Source organism: Balaenoptera physalus (genome assembly GCF_965194825.1).
Source record: "Balaenoptera physalus genome assembly, chromosome: 15".
Taxonomy (NCBI): domain Eukaryota; kingdom Metazoa; phylum Chordata; class Mammalia; order Artiodactyla; family Balaenopteridae; genus Balaenoptera; species Balaenoptera physalus.
Window position 1 is genome coordinate 40,596,661 of NC_138894.1, and position 13,633 is coordinate 40,610,293.

General features: G+C 38.1%; 1 long non-coding RNA gene across 1 annotated transcript in view; it reads right to left on the minus strand.

Moving 5' to 3' along the window:
• Nucleotides 1-2,241: 2,241 nt before the first annotated feature.
• Nucleotides 2,242-13,633, minus strand: part of LOC309643715 — a 28,815-nt gene continuing 17,423 nt past the window's right edge. The window contains exon 2 of the long non-coding RNA XR_014254022.1: nucleotides 2,242-3,787. This is a non-coding gene — a long non-coding RNA (uncharacterized lncRNA). The remainder of the gene's footprint in view (nucleotides 3,788-13,633) is intronic.

Below are 13,633 nucleotides of genomic sequence, written 5' to 3' on the forward strand. Positions count from 1 at the left end.
GTGATGATCTTAACAAGAGTGGACATTTTAACATTATATTTAACATTATATGATATTTTAACATCATATATCAAGAGTGGATATTATATCATTATATTATAATGTTATATAGAACATATCAATGTTATATATAACATTATATCAATTATATTATATTTTAACATTATATATTTTAACATTTTATATATATATTATATTTAACATTATATCATTATATCAAATATATATATTATATTTATTTAACATTATATAATATATATATTATATATATTATAACATTATATAACATTACATCATGTGTATTTGAAATGAAGAAAAGAAAATTCGATGGCTTACAGCTGCCTTGAGCCCTTGGGCTACGTGAACACTTATCACTTTACAAAACTGAGGAGGCTGTGCTGTGGCATCAGCTTTGGGCTGCTCAATGGGGACGATGTATGTCCACAGGCTTTAAGACTGAAAGCGAAGGGCTGGCCTCGCTCAGTAATACTGCTCTAACTAGTACCATATGGGCCACTTATCTTCACTTGACACCAGGCCTTTCATGTGCTTTGGGTTGTAGTAATAATGATAATAAGAGCAACGATGGCAATGATAATGATAATAATAATAATAATGGCAGCTACATGACAGAAGGCAGCTTTGAATAGTAGTTGAGAGCACAGATTCTATAGCTAGCCCGACTAGGCTTTAATCCTGGCTCTTTCACTTACTAGCAGTGTGACACTGGCCCTTTTGTGCTTCAGTTACTTCCGCTGTAAAATGGGGATAGCAGCTACTTTATTGGTACAGTGAATGCTTAGAGCAGTACCTGACATATACTGCAGAAAGTGCCACCAAAGCATTACATACGATACATGAGCATTCCTAGAATGTATACACAGATTATCTCTATCGTTAGTCCCATTTTTCAGGTGGGGAAACTGAGGCTATGTGAGGTTAAGTAATTCTCCCAAGGCTGCCAGCCAGAAATTTGCCAAATTTTAACCTGGGTTGGTGTGACTTCAAGACCCATGCGCTTTCCATCTATCTCCCCATGTTTCCTGTCACAGGCATCATTTCACAACTATACACCAACAGTCCATAGAGAGAAGGCACGGGGTTGAAGGAAATAGAGACAGTATCAGAAATGTCGGAGAACACAAGAATTCCAGAGTGTCAGGCGACAGAAATCATCTAAGGACAGGGGGAGATCAACACTTTCCCCAGCTCGGAGGGCCAATTCGTCACCAAACAGATGGTTCCTGAATGAATGAATTCATTCACTCAACAGCTATGTATGTCCCTCCTCTTTTGCACGAGGGCAGCAGCTTCATATGTAGCCACTTAATAAGCAAGAAGATTTGTTTTATGTCATGTTGTCAAAGAAAGAGACCCACGATAACCTTAGGAAAAGACATCAATGCAAAAAATGCCAGTATTTTTCTGGCAATTGACTCCAGTTTGGTAAATTCTGGGGCTTCTCCTCTTTCCTGCCTCGATGTCTGAAGGCAGGGCAAGCTGGCCATAGAACAAGGCAAAGACTGGCTGTCCCAGGGCTGGGTCTCATCAGCACATTCATGTCTCTTGTGGTTGTCTTTATCTAGCCTAACTGGTATTGTTTTTGGCATTCTTCCACAGTGATGTTATGTTTCAGATGTTTCCAAAACTGAAACACACAGGTCTTTCATTTCCTTTCTACCTACTAAGATTATTTCAGCTCTCCACATGCAAAGCAGGGAATTATGCAAGAAATTAATCATATCAGAGCAAAGTAGCTACTGAGAAATTGCCAAACACCATAAACATTGGTCAAAATGGAGTCCAACCATTTGCACAGAGAATAATTGAAGCTATGGATTCACTTGGGGTAACTAAGCAACTTTTCATCATGAATTATAAAGCTTTTCAAACATAAAATGATATCTGAGAGCAGCGCATTACCTAAAAGGTTTCGATAAGCAATGAGAGGAGCTTTAAAATATGCAGCAGGGATCAATCATCCCACGCTGTACAGCGTTACTTATACTTTGTGGCGTCACCTACATTCCTTGATAAACAATGTCCCATAACATCTGAGCATTCCCATTATTTTCGTCAGCACCCAGACATAAGTGACAAAAATGTCAGTTGATGTTTTATTTACGAATATAAAACAGTTTCGCGTGGAAGTAGACGTTCTACGACAATGGAGGTTTACGAAGTCCATTTCCCGGCACCAAAAATGATTCACGTTATCCAAGAAAGATATAAAGCCTGCTATTCGTGATGAATTTTAATTGGAATGTTACTCATCATGGGCATGGATTTCTTTCAATTGGAAGGCTGAAGGACAGTTGAGTCTCCCCGAAAACAAAGGTGGGTGGTTAAAACAGACCTTTTGACATGCAAAAGGCAGAGATACCTTGGAGTTATCCTGGTGTCACCTGCCAAAACAAATACTCAGATGTCTTTTACCGTCATCGTTTTGCATCAGTTACCTGAGAAAGCAATCCCAGCCTTCTGACTCAGAAGGAGAGTAGTTCTGCCTTTCTCTACCCTGTGAATGAAAAAAAAAAAAATGAAATGGGGGTGTCAATTGGGAAAACAACTTGATGGTAGGGAAGAGTTCCCTACTTGGAATTGGCTGTTGAGTTCTACCCAAGAGCCAGCAGGATAGGATATTAAGCAGCAGAGAAGAAAGATCATTGACAATTATAGATTCTCTTCCTTTTGCCAGAAGAGGTCCTAAAATGTGGTCCATCCGTGTTGATTAATGCTAGGTTGTGGGGAAAGGGAACTAGAAATAGGCCAGGAAAAGTGAAGTTAAAGATGGTGAGGTGACCGAAAAGGTTTTAAAAAAAGGACGAGGAAAGGTTAGATATATGAAAACATAGTTTCAGGACCTCATGTCCTTTGAGAAAAGGAAATCACATACCAACCTTTATGTGATTTGGGAAATACTTTGGTCTAGTAAGATTTAAACTAATGCAGTGAATGTGGGTCTCTTGATTGTGGGGATAAACTACCTCTCTTGACTAGGATGAATAGGGTGGCTGTAGCCATCCCTTTTGGACCTCAATATGAAAACATGGTTTTGCATCCTGGAATCTTGTCCAGCCTGCTTTGTGGAGGTGGTACAAAGAAGTTAGTGCTCTAAAGATATACAAATTGATTACTTCAGTTACCAAAATTGATTTTCCAGAATAGAGTGGAGTATATGGAAATGTATTTTCAAAGGTCATTTAAAATTTGCCCAAAAGGCCCACTTGCCCTCAAGTGTAACTCTCCCTTTCCTGCATCTTTGCCTACATAAGGTATGTGGCTCAAAGCACCCAACTGGAATCTGGTAAAACAACAGCCAAATTGCATCGCTCCCAATTTCCTCATAAGCTCACCTCATACGGTTCTTAGTACTGAACCAGGGTTTGCTCCTGTAAGTAAAAGGGTCAGGTCTATTCATGTTTGTTTGTTTGTCTGTTTGTTTTAATTCAACAGGCGGTATTTGAATTGCTGCTTTTTTTTTCCAGCTGGGCTGCCATGTATGTTTTTACATATGTTGTATATGTTCTATAAACACATGGCTTATTCGCCATTCAAATATGATATACATTTACACAATTATCTACATATCTCTCACACAAATACACGAAAATGCATGGGGACGTTTTGCTCTCCTAAAACCCTTTCAGATTGCTTGAATGATTTTCTTTACGTGTTTTCAACTTACCTAACGGCAAGCCTCACTTCATTCTACACGAGTCTGATTAACTTGACAGGACTGGAAACTTGTTCTTCCTGTTCACACTTATTCATCTCTTGGAACGCCCTGTAGGGAAGACGAAGCACAAGAAAGCAGTATTTACCAAATGCCTCAATGCTAAATATGCCCTTTTAGGCTGCCTTGGCACAATAGTGAGGCAGGGAGAAGATCTGACTTTAGGGCAGCCTAAGAAAAATGACAGGTCTTGAAGAAGAAAACTATGTCCATTTTCCTCCAGAGTTTTGCAGTGGGCTTTGGGGGCTCCAGTTTACCCCTACTGTATCTGAAATCTTTGCTAAAGAAATGACAGAGGTATCAGATTTTGCAAGGTAAGCCCTCAGTCTGCAGTTGCGCACATGGAGATAATTTCAGGTTTTTTAAGGACTGCAAATGTAACCTGAAACATATCAGATATTCTGTGAAGGCGTGGGTTGAAATGCAGAACTGATAAACCAGGAAGAAGGGCTTTTCTTTTTTGGTTAACTTTGAAAATTTCCTCAGGGAGCAAACTTCTGATAGGGGGCAAAGATTCTTACAAGGTTAGTACAGGTGGGTAATTAAAAAAAATAAGAGTGAATTTATCTGCATACATTATTTAAATACCTAAAGCATTTCTCTGCTTTAATGATAAATTATGATCAGTAAAATCTGTTGTCTGCCTTCAAGCTAACTAATGGATAGCTAATCAGCAACAGTCCAATCATCCTAGCTAAGGTGGAATAAATACCTCCAAGGAAGCTGCAGCTAATTTTTATGGTTTAAACTCGTAAAGATGCTTACATATATTTCTGCATTCTTGTCCTACACATGTGTATATGGATATGCACATACATGTGTGCTCATGCGTGTGTTAAAAACTTATTCCTTGACACCTCCCTGCCCACCCACCACGGCTCTATTCTCCTTGGTATGTTGTAAAAGAAAGATTCTTCCTGCAACTAATTAGTCCTTAAAGAGATCGGCTGATAGATCTCATTGTTAGCAATACATTTTTAATTGTTCATTTTACTCAAGCACCATTTGAACACAAGTCAATTTGCAATTTCATTAGAGAACAGAAAAGGCCTGGGGTCTATTCTTGTTTTTTTCTTTTAAAGAAAAGGATAAAAAGTGGGCAAAATTTCGTAAGGAATGTTAATTAATTTTATGTATCAAGCAAGAATTAATGTGTCCTGTTATTTGAGCAGAAGTCTTCTGGCCAAGATGTGCATTTTGTCATACCCTCCCCTCTAGAGAAACCTCTTTACAAGCTTTGTGGCCAAATACCCTAGCAACTAACAACGATGAGCTTTGAAGCGACATTCACAGACCATTTGCTTTGATGACATTTGGAGGCTTTTCTCCCCTCATTCCAATTCTATTGTAAGTAGAATACACATGCCGTGCAGCCTTTGAAAACTAATCAATACAGTAAGAATCGTCAGGGTGCAGCTGACTAGTATCACGTCTTTAAACTATTTTTAGCTGACTTGTTGTACACGTTTTTAAGTTAAACCTTATGAAGGGAGTTGGGTGGATTATCCTTACCATATTCACGGGCACCCTAGTGCACCCCGGCTCTTTCTTCCATATTTTAACATCAAAAGCTCATAATCTGTGTAAGTTAACCTTCCATAAAACTAAAATTATATGGTCATCATACATAATCTGATGATTGATTACAGCTGTCAAAAAGGTCACAAATTGTGAATGTTTACTACAGTTGCACCACGAAAATTATTATACACTTTTAAGGAATCCATCCAGAGAAAATAGCTTACATTCATAGGTTGCAGAACTGAAGCATATATGTTTTCTTTGTGACTTTTAGCTCTCTTAAAATCAATGTTAAAACACTTAGGTCTGATTTTTCATTTCAATGTCTTTGTGTAATGCTCCTCAACCATACCTCATCTAATTTAATAAGATGCAAGCTAAGGAAGTACTTAAGTTACTTATCAAGGGTTTCAGATGACACATTATTATTGTATTCGAAAGTCAATATTTGCTAATCATGTTAGTACAGGAACTGTTCCAGGCCTACAATTCTTAAATTGCAGAGATATTTAAGATTAATTAAACCTATCTCCCGTGGTTCTCTCTCTCCACCTCTGTGGAAGGAGTAAATCAATGACATCCTAAGCAAGTCCAGAGAGCCAGAGATCCAAGTCTGAAAGCCACTAACATCTTTAAGCCTCTGTTTGCATCAGTGCCCCAGGTTGAGCTTTGCCACTTCACCACAGTTTAAGGAATATTTGCATGTTTTGAGAGCAAAGTTCATCAATTCGCTTGACGTAATTAGAGAGGTCTGACCATTCTTGAACACATAACATGGACTCCAATATTTTTTAAGTCAGGAGAAGGCCGAAATAACATATGGCCTGACTTCTTTTTCCTTTTTATATGACAACTTGTGGGTAAATTTGTGGCAAACAAAGTTGAAAGTCATGTGCCCTTTCTCAGGCCAAGCATGATGAGAACAGGTGACTGGGTCCACATCCCTGAAGGGGTTACGCTTGTATGATGCGGTTCCAGTGAACCCCTGACTTCTCACTTATACCCTGGAGCGGAAGCAGCCAACTGTTCAAAGGTCAAAGTCCCCTTTACTTTTAGACAGTAAACCCATTACATCAGAACCATTTCTTTTTTTTTTTTTTTAATTTTATTTATTTTGGCCGCGCCTCGCGGCTTGCGGGATGTAATTCCCCGACCAGGGATCGAACCTGTGCCCCATGCAGTGGCAGTGCGGAGTCCTAACCACTGGACCACCAAGGAATTCTCTAGGAAAGTCCATTTTATTTATTTACTTTTTTAACTGACTGCTTTTTAAAACAAATTTATTTTATTTTATTTATTTTTGGCTATGTTGTGTCTTTGTTGTGGTGCGTGGGCTTCTCATTGCGGTGGCCTCTCTTGTTGTGGAGCACAGGCTCTAGGCACGTGGGCTTCAGTAGTTGTGGCTCGCCGGCTCTAGAGCGCAGGCTCAGTAGTTGTGGCACATGGGCTTAGTTGCTCCGTGGCATGTGGGATCTTCCCGGACCAGGGCTCAAACACATGTCCCCTGCATTGGCAGGCGGATTTTCAACCACTGCGCCACCAGGGAAGTCCCCAGAACCATTTCTAATCCAATGTTACACACAGAGCCCAGGACTTGGCTGAGATTAGTGCTAAATAAACATATGAAGTCTTATTAACATGGACTGACTAAGAGAAAACTGGAAAACATAGTACTTCAGTGATGACTTACAGTAGCTGGTAGTTTAGCTCCCTCAGGGAGAAAGACAAATGCATTAACCCAACATGCCACCCAGGATATATTTACATGTAGTTAGTAAAAACAGTAATGCTATGCAAACTGAATATCTGGAACATGAATCAATAGAGATCAGCTAATTAGGTTATAAATGCATTGATTTTATTTTGAATACGTCCTCAAATAGAGTCTGCGAGTAAAGCATTCTGAAATGGGGCTCTTAAACAGAGAGGAGCGACAATCAGATTATTCTCTGCCACTCTCCAATCAATCCAGAAGTGTTAGGTAAAGTACTTTGATGCATATTCTATATAATCAGAATGACACATCCTATTAATATTCCAATTACTGTTGAACTATTAGCAATGCCTGAGTCTGGTGTCTTCGGGCCTCATAGCAGTAATCCGGGAACCTCATGTCATCTTTTGTATTCATTCATTCAATTTAAAATGAGACGATTTTCCCTTTAAAGCTTTTTTATTAAACATTATTTTATGCATGGATTTAACATCCTAATTGATTTAGGTGGACTCTCAGAATGAGTTGCTAACTCCTTTTGTTCTTTTCTTCACTGAAAGAGGTCAGCAGCTGTGATCTTATTTATAAATTTAAATGCCAAATTTTGGCACAATGAGTTATTATTAAAATAATAGTTATTCGTGTTCATAAAAAGTCTCTTTTCACACTGTAAAAACCAGAAGTCCAATAATTTAATAAACTAGTCTAGAGTAAGGATAGGCCAGAGTTGTCAACCTCATCTTAGAACACATAAAATTCATAAAATTGTGGACATGAAAGTGACTTTGGAAAAAACAATGTTTCCACTCTTCGGAATATTTTCCAACCTAAAATTTGCTTCTTTTTACTTTGAAACTCATGTAGGAATACACCAGTTATCATAAATACAGTTCCATAAGCTAAGTGCCAAACTACTGTTGGAAACATCAAACTTGCCATTATATTCATATATGTATAGTCAGACTTTTAGAAGGTTTGCTTTATCTTAAATTGAATTCAGTTAAAAAGGTTTATGTGATGATATGGTGTAGATACACTCTATCTTGAATCATGTAGCTATTACTGGCCATGAATATCACGAACTTAGTGTTCAATGCTGGTGCCTTGGCACAGCTTGGGAGAAGTGGAGATGGAAAAAGGTTCATGGATTTGAGAGATATTATGGGGGTCAAGTCTAAAAGTTTAATGAACTAAATTTGGGATATAAGTAAAATAGAGGAATCAAGGATACCAGACTTATGGCTTGAGAAATTGGATGGCTGTTTCCAAAGATAGCACATATTGGGGAGGTACAGTTGAGTTTTCGGGGTATTGGTGTAATAAAGTGTTCTCGTTGAACATGGTAAGTTTGAGATGCCCAAGTGGAGATGTCAAGGGTACAGTTGGATATTTAAATCCGAAGCTCAGAAGTAAGGTCTTGACTAAAATGTCAACTTGAGCATTGATGGCATTTAAAACTTTGTAAATGGGTGCGCTCACCCTAGGCACAAATGTAAAGAGAAAAGAGGGGCTAAACCCGAACCTTGCAGAATCAACATTTAGAAGATAGGCAGTAAGTGGCCTTCTGTGTAGGGGTCAGAGACCACATTCCAGAAGACTTGAGCAAATGATCCAAGATGACAGGTCAATTTCTTTCCTCATACCCTAATAAACTGTGCCAAACTGAGATATTTGTGAAGGATTGGGTTTTTGTTCTTGTTTTTTTTTTTTTTCTTAAATTAAACTTTTAATATAAAAAGCTAAGCAATTGATTTGAAAATGAGTATAATAAAAGGAAAGAAGAAAAAGAGGCCTAGGGACATGGTAACCACAGTCCTGAATGAGGACATTTGCAGTTGCCGTTCCTTTGGTCTGGGACCCTCCGCCCTCAGAGAGCCATCTGGCTCACGCCCTCATGTTCTTCTGGCGTCTGTGCAAATGTCACCCATTCAGTGAGGACTTCACTGACCACCTTATCTAAAACATTAACACCGATCCCATCCTTATCACTATCTCTCCCTCTTCCTCTGCTTTATTTTTCTCCATAGAACTTATCACCATGTGGCATATATGTCTACATATTCATTTGCTCATTTTCTGTCTCCTCTCACTAAAACCTAAGCCCTACAAGGGCAAGCATTTTGTCTGCTTTCACTGCTGTGACCACAACACACTCCAAAATGCTTGACACATAGTAGGTGCTCAATAGATTTTTTTTTAAATAAATGAATAAAAGAATGAACCAGCAAAAGAGATAAAAGGGAGCAGCCAAAGAAGTAAGAAGAAAATGTGGAGGTGTCTCAGAAGCTAAAAGAAAAAAGGTGTTTGAAAAAGGAGTACCTATGGTCAAACAAGGTGAATGCCGCTGAAGGGTCCAGGAAGATAATGAAGCAACAAGTATGTCAGATTTGGCATCACGAGAGTAACTGCAGATGTTGAAGAGAGTGATTTCAGTGTAGTGGTGGGGGCAGAAGTCAGAATGATTAGGGCTGAGGAGAGACTAGGAGGTAAGGAAGTGGAAATTAAGTAAGTAGGTAACTAGACTAAAGAGTTTTGCTTCGAAGGAAAGTGCTGATATAAGGCAGTTAAGAAAGAGGACTATGAGATCAAGAGAGGGTGCATTAATACTTTTTGCTTTGGCTTTTTAAAGTGGCGTACCCGTCATCCCCTGCCACAATAATGCTGCTCAACAAACAACCCTACAACCTTAGTGGCATTCGACAAAACACATATTTTTGCTTCTCTGTCTGGAGCGGTGAGGTAGGTGGCTTGGCTTCACGTCTGGATTTGGGATGGCTGTAGGCTGATCTAGGCTGGCCTCAGCTGGGATGACTCAAGTACGTTCCACATGTCTCTCATCCACCAGCAGGTGACTCTAGACATGTTCTCATCGTGACAGCTGAGGCACAGAAATGGAAACAGGAAAGTCCTCTTGAATCCTATGTTCAAAACAGGCACACTGTCACTTTCTCGTCATTCTGTTGACTAAAGCAAGTCAAGAGGCCAGCTAGATCCAAAGGGGAGGTATTCCAGTTACTATTGCTATGAAACAAACTACCCCCAAACTTAGCTACATAAAATTACCATTTTATTATCCTTACAGTTTCTCTGGGTCAAGAGTTCAGAGAGGGCACAGTAGGGTTGGCTTGCCTCTGCCGCTTGATGTCTGGTGCCTCAGTTGGTAAGATACAAATGCCAGGGACTGAAATCATGTGAAGGCATCTTTACTTATGTTTGACAGTGATGTCGGTTGTCAACTAGGACTGCAGCTGGAGCTGTTGGCTGGAATGCAGCACGTGGTTTCTCCATGTGGGCTAGGCTCTCTCACAGCATGACAGAATAAGCGGATTTCTTCCATGGAAGTTATGAGATTTGAAGGCTGGTGTCCCAGTGTACAAGGCATAAGCTATGTCTCCTTTTATTACCTAGCCTCAGAAGTCATGCAGTGTCACTTCTGACATATTCAATTGGTTACAAACCAATTCTCAAGCCTTCCCCAGATTCAAGGAGAGAGGAATTATACTCCACCGCTTAATGGGAGAGTGGTAAATTCAGGAGATGGGTACAGGCACATTTATGAATGTGGGAGTGGGGAGAAGAGAGATACAGTAGTTTACTTTCTAATATCTCCTTGGGAAACGTAAGCCTAGTTGTACATCACTGGGTGTTGCTTGTCCCTGTCTATTCTTTCTACCTGAGAGTAGCCAACATAGGCTAGAAGGCTCTTTACCCTGGTAGAAAAGAAAAAGTACTTTTAACACGAGACTGGAGCCTCCAGGATAAAGAGTTTGTCCAAACTGACTCCACCTAGTTGGTTTTGCAGTTAAGTTCCTGAAGATTCTTGGGCATGGCTGCTGTGAAAGTTTCTTTACATTTAAAAGCTGTAACAAAGAAAATATAAATGCAAGTCTCAACAAGCATGTATTATAGGGGTTGGTTCTAGATATTTGACTCAGTGAGACCCAGGGCCTTCTCCTGAGACATTTCTAGGGTGGCTTTGGTGTCCAGAAACTCCAGTATAATAATGTCTCACAGACCATACTGACTGTAGATTAACTTAAAACATACCATTATTTCAACAAATTGCATTTTGGATATGCTAAAGCTAAGAAGCTAGGGAATAAATGACACTTTTAAAAGTAAATTTTGCCTTTTTTTATGGGTTTTCTGAGCTAAAGCATTGAAAATAAGTCAACATCTGTTGTAAATTTATACTATAAATTTATGTTCTCTAAAACCATATACAACTATATACAATACAATAAATATATACAATGAATTATATGTATATATATTATATATTGACATACAATATATCTAAAAACAATTTGCTGATTTTTAGAAGAGAAAGTTTCAATTCTTTTGTGTTACATATTGGTTATAAATTTAAAAATCTATGCTTAATTATTGACAAAATATACAATTTGAAGAAGATGGGATTTTTTTGTAAGTAAAGAGGAATATCTGTATAAATATCATCAAGTATTATCAATATTTATAAAGTATTTTGTAGCTTAAATGTTTTTTGAATGATTCTTGGTATAGCCCTCTTTGGTATGTAAGGCAGGCATTATTGTTTTATAGTCATTTTACAGATGTAAAAGCTGAGGATTACAATATTTAAATGACCTAGTTTCACAAAGTAAGAAAATGGTAGAGCTAGAATCTGAACCTTGTTTCTATTGTACCCCACTAAATGGATTATGTATGTTTATAAACATATGCTTAAATTTACACATGTTTATATACACATATGCAATCATAGAGGTCAATTTTATGTAATCCGTAGTCACATATCTAATTGTGTATATGTCTATAGCAATGAATATGCTAGTAATTATTTAGATTTTAAGCAAAATCACTCATATTTTTAATAGTTACAAATGTATACTTATACTTATTTTCCATCTTCCTATCAAACTTCCATTTGATATCTGAAAATATGTTTGCATCCAGTACACACACTGATTAAAAAAATATTTAAAAGCTGATAGCTACTAAAGATGTCTTTAGATTTTTGAAAGCTGAGCAAACATAGAACTTCAGTGTTCAAACTTGGCATTTTACCTACTCTCTTTTTGGAGTTAAAGGGATTCAGCAGTTAAAATTCCATGAAAATTTATGAGGAAGAGCCAAGACAGAGAAAATAGAGTTTACACATAATCCACCCTTGACCTCAACAAAGCTTTTGATAAAGTGCAACAGGTAAGACTTTGTGCATAGACTTGAGGGCAAAGAATTTAGGGAAAAAACCAAATGGCCAGGAGCTTATGATAAAGCATATGTGTGTGTAAGTGAAAAGGAGATGATAGATGTAGGCGAAGCAGAGAGGGTCTCCAGGATTAGTTACTTTCCAATACTGATCCAGTAGAAATAATTGGCAAAGAGGAAAGAGAGTCAAAAATACCAAACTATAAAACCTCAGGCCTAAATCCACAAAAGGCAAATACATATATATTTTAACCCTAAGACTTTGCTATCTGAGGAGTAAAGTTAAAAAAGAAAGGAGTTCCAGTATTCATTAGTGTCTCAAACTCATAACAAAATCTCATGTACCTGTGACTCATTGTACCTCCAGGATTCTAAGAAGCTATTCTTTGTAAGACAAAGGACAAAGGAAGATTTAGTAACAGTCTTTTGGGGGAAAAACACCACATGAAATGTGCATGATAAATTGAGAACATATTCTAGTTGCAGAAATGTGAAAATGTGAGGGTGGGGAAGTAATCTTAAAATCGAGGAAATAAGGTAAATATTTGACTCGAACCACTTAGATTAAGAGAAAGATGTATTTAGTGAATAGCACTCAAATGATAACAAGGATTAACAAAGAGCAGAACTCTCAGTGAGGCACAATTAAACCAGCAGTTAAATAATCTAGCAAACAAGTGCTTAAACAAGCAAACAATCACAGGCTGCCCAGTCACCGCTCAGTGCACAGAGCCATGAGTCACAGAAATTATTTCAGCATCACTGAAGGGAAAAGCCATGTTGTGCTCAATTCTGGTTGACTTATTACAAATAAGGATATCAGAGAAAATAAGAAGTGTACGGCAGAAGGTAGATAAAGTTATTCAGTGATTCAAAGAAATTAATTATAGAAGAAAAGCACAAAAACTAGGTGTGTTGTGATGACCTCATTGAGGGAAGCAAGGATGACAGGCCTTGCAAGGGTGGATTCCCTGAAGGGATCTGCATTTATAACCACTAAAAATGGAAGCATCAAATCCCCAAGAGAGCCCAGCATGAGCAAAATTTAATTGATATCTCTCATCCATTCCCTGATATTAGTTAAAACTGGAAAGAAAGGGTTCTGAGAAGTGATTAAGATGAACGCCAACAGTCCAAATAGGGACCTGATTAAGAATTCAGAGGGAGAAAAATAAACTCTTATGAAGGTACATCTTTTAAAATTGTTCTTTATCTGGACTTTTCATGACCCTGAATGAACACTTAGGGGAAAAAAATGCACACCTGTATTGTCTGGAACTGGCATGTGAATACAGGCTCTCAGTAGACTTTATCTCTAAGTTTTAACATCAGGCAAGTTATTTTTCTTTGTGTATCCTTGGGATTAAAATATTACATGAAATGACAAGACCTAAGGAGTTTGTCATAGCTGCTGTTCAGACACCACATTTTGGCTGTCATACACCACACTTTATGACTCTCAGAATCAGCCC